The 3,258-nt window shown below is 46.6% G+C and overlaps 2 non-coding genes across 2 annotated transcripts; both read right to left on the bottom strand.

The window, feature by feature from the left end:
* Positions 1-1,227: 1,227 nt before the first annotated feature.
* On the bottom strand, positions 1,228-1,300 carry Trnaf-gaa (transfer RNA phenylalanine (anticodon GAA)). Its single transcript has one exon. It is a non-coding gene; the product is annotated as a tRNA-Phe (tRNA).
* Positions 1,301-1,548: 248 nt separating this feature from the next.
* Positions 1,549-1,621, bottom strand: Trnaf-gaa (transfer RNA phenylalanine (anticodon GAA)). The gene has a single exon. It is a non-coding gene; the product is annotated as a tRNA-Phe (tRNA).
* Positions 1,622-3,258: the final 1,637 nt, after the last annotated feature.

Below are 3,258 nucleotides of genomic sequence, written 5' to 3'. Positions count from 1 at the left end.
AGACCCACTATATGCAGTTAAGAACACGCCAGAGAATTAAAAAAAAAGGCTCTGAGCAATACGGGACTTAACTTCTGAGGTCATCAGTCCCCCAGAACTTAGAACTACTTAAACCTAACCAACCTAAGGACATCACAAACATTCATGCCTGTGCCACTGAACTCGCATTCGGGAGGCCGACGGTTCAATCCCGCGTCCGGCCATCCAGATTTAGGTTTTCCGTGATTTCCCTAAATCACTCCAGGCAAATGCCGGGATGGTTCCTTTGAAAGGGCACGGCCGACTACCTTCTCTGTCCTTCCATAATCTGATGAGATGAGACCGATGACCTCGCTGTTTGGTCTCTTCCCCCAAACAACCCAACCCTCATGCCTGTGCCCGAGGCAGGATTCGAACCTGCGACTGCAGCCCCTAGAGCCACTCGTCCACTCCGGGCGGCAAAGATTTCATTCCATTGTCTGTACAACATATGAAGACAAGCAGATCGAAGAGGTTGACACAGTTGAATTTCTGGGATTACAGCTCCAGAATATTTTCAGTTGGGAAGGGCGCAATACAGAATTTCTAAACAAGTCTTACGAGTATTTGCAGTGCAAACGATGTCAGACATAGTTGACATAGAAGCAACAGAAAAAAAACCTTGTATACTTTGCTTATTTTCATTCTACTATATCGTATGGGATTATATTCTGGGGTAACTCAGCAAACCAAGCAAAAGCTCTTAGAGTACCAATGCGTGCAATAAGACTCATTTGTGGTGTAAGTACGAGAAACCTGTTGGTGGAACAGGTTATTCTAACCACTCTTTCTCGGTATATTTAATCCTTATTGAAATTTGTTGCCTGCCGCTGTGGCCGAGTGGTTCTAGGCGCTTCATCCCGGGAATCGCGCTGCTGCTACGGTCGGAGGTTCGAATCCTACCTCGGGCAGGATTACATTATGCAATTCAGTGAAACATGGCCTGGGAAGATGTTAAATTTTGGAACACAAACACATTTAATGGATGTCAGTGGAATATATTATATTGTGACAGGTTAGTAAATGTTTTTTGGAGGAATGGCGAGAAAGAGAGAGAGAGGGCACATCCCAATCTTTTACAGGGAAGTGCATGTTACATGCTTTGTGTTGTGTCGGGTCTCATTTTTGTACGTACGCTGCACTCGGTTTTTGTGGAGTGCGAGAGGGGTACGGTTAGTAGTCGTTTTGAATCGCAGAAAAAAAAACACATGCCGAAACCCGGGATCGAACCAGGGACCTTTAGATCTTCAGTCTAACGCTCTCCCAACTGAGCTATTTCGGCCGACGAGAACTTCAACCGATATCAGTGCTCACGCTGGGGCCGTCTCGCAACCGCACTTGATGACGTAAGCAGTAACCACTACAAGGCCTACGAAAAAGGCAGGCCGCGGCGCGTCCTTCACGGAAGTAGGCCTGCGGTCGCTCAACTCAGCAGACAAATTACGTTTCTACGCCTATGAACTCGGTTTTTGTGGAGTGCGAGAGGGGTACGGTTAGTAGTCGTTTTGAATCGCATAAAAAAAAAACACGTGCCGAAACCCGGGATCGAACCAGGGACCTTTAGATCTTCAGTCTAACGCTCTCCCAACTGAGCTATTTCGGCCGACGAGAACTTCAACCGTTATCAGTGCTGACGCTGGGGCCGTCTCGCAACCGCACTTGATGACGTAAGCAGTAATCACTCCGAGGCCTACGAAAAAGGCAGGCCGCGGCGCGTCCTTCACGAAAGTAGGCCTGCGGTCGCTCAACTCAGCAGACAAATTACGTTTCTACACCTATGAACTGGTAACTATGTGTGTGCTTACGTTAGTGCCAATGACGAAGGTACATTCAACTCCACAGTTTGATTCCCAGCGAGGTTGGGGATTTTCTCTGTTAGCATCATCATCATCATCATCATCTAACACCACAGTCAGTCTGAGAGCAATCAGTGTACACAGAGGTACTATCATGAAGTTCCATGTAAAGGTCGTGGAACTGAAGGTGATAGAGTGAGGCTGGAGTAGTGTTCTTAGGAAGCGAATGAAGACCAAGGTGAACATGGACCAGTGCACAAAGCCAAGGTGGTGAAGGTTTCACATCCACTGGGAAAGTTTAGGGTAACGTGAAGTTAAGCTGCCAGAGAGAGAGCCGAAAACGAACTCCAGGAGGTTACAGAGAAGAGGGATGTGCCCCAAACTGGTGATCAGAGGAGACATCGAAGATGATCATACATTGGATGGCCATGCACGGCAGACAAATGGCATGCTTATCTGCTGAGGAGAAAGTCATGGCAGAAGCAAGGTCGTGGTTCAGTAGCTTCTGCATACAGACTTTCAGTCAGGGTAGTATAAAAGGTGCTGGTGGCCAAACAGATGCCACGATGGTGGATAGTATTGAGACAGTGTAAGAGACAGACATGCACTTGCATAAACGAAATACATAGCGTAATTTCTAACTGACAACGCACAAGTACAAACGGAGGAGGGTGGTGCAATCTCACCCAGAAAGTAGCACTGAGGACATGCAGGACACTGAGGGATCACATACCTTGGGCTGCCAGGTAAGACATGTGAGAGGACCAATAAAGTTTCCTATCGAGCATAAGCCCCAGGAATTTCGTAGTTTTAATGAACAAAAGTGCAACAGGTTCAAGATGTAAAGACAGTGGAAGAAACCAAATGCGCCGCCGGCAAATCATACTAATTGTTTTGTCAGTGGAAAAACGAAAGATATTGTACATCCTCCTTGAGTAAAAACGAAGGAGACAAAACTGAAGATGCCTCTCAATGAGACAGATCCATGGAGAAATGCAATAGATGGCAAAATCGTCAACGAAAAGGGAGCCAGAGATACCCAGCAGGAGACAGGGCATTATAGGGTTAATGCTGATGGCAAAGGAGATGACGCTCAGGACTGAACCCTGAGGGACAGGTGTCTGACAATGCAGAAGTCATACATACCTTGAAAACTCGGTCCTTTAAAAATTCCTGAAGGAAATGGAGCAGGTGTCCATGGAAGCCCCATGTGTAGAGTATACAGAGGATACCAGTCCTCCAGCAGGAGACATAGGCTTTCTCCAAATCGAAAAACATGGCCACAGTCTAGTATTTCTGCAGAAAATTATTAATGACATGACAGGACAGGACAAAGTGACGATATAGTCAATTGCAGAATGGCTAGCTTGAAAGCTGCACTGTTCAGTGGTTAGCAAATTTTGAGACTCGAGCCACGATATCAGCCACGCATGAATCCTACATT

The sequence above is a fragment of the Schistocerca gregaria genome, chromosome 6, assembly GCF_023897955.1.
Source record: "Schistocerca gregaria isolate iqSchGreg1 chromosome 6, iqSchGreg1.2, whole genome shotgun sequence".
NCBI classification, from domain to species: domain Eukaryota; kingdom Metazoa; phylum Arthropoda; class Insecta; order Orthoptera; family Acrididae; genus Schistocerca; species Schistocerca gregaria.
The sequence above is the reverse complement of the archived record's forward strand: the minus strand, read 5'-3'. Positions and strand labels throughout refer to the sequence as shown.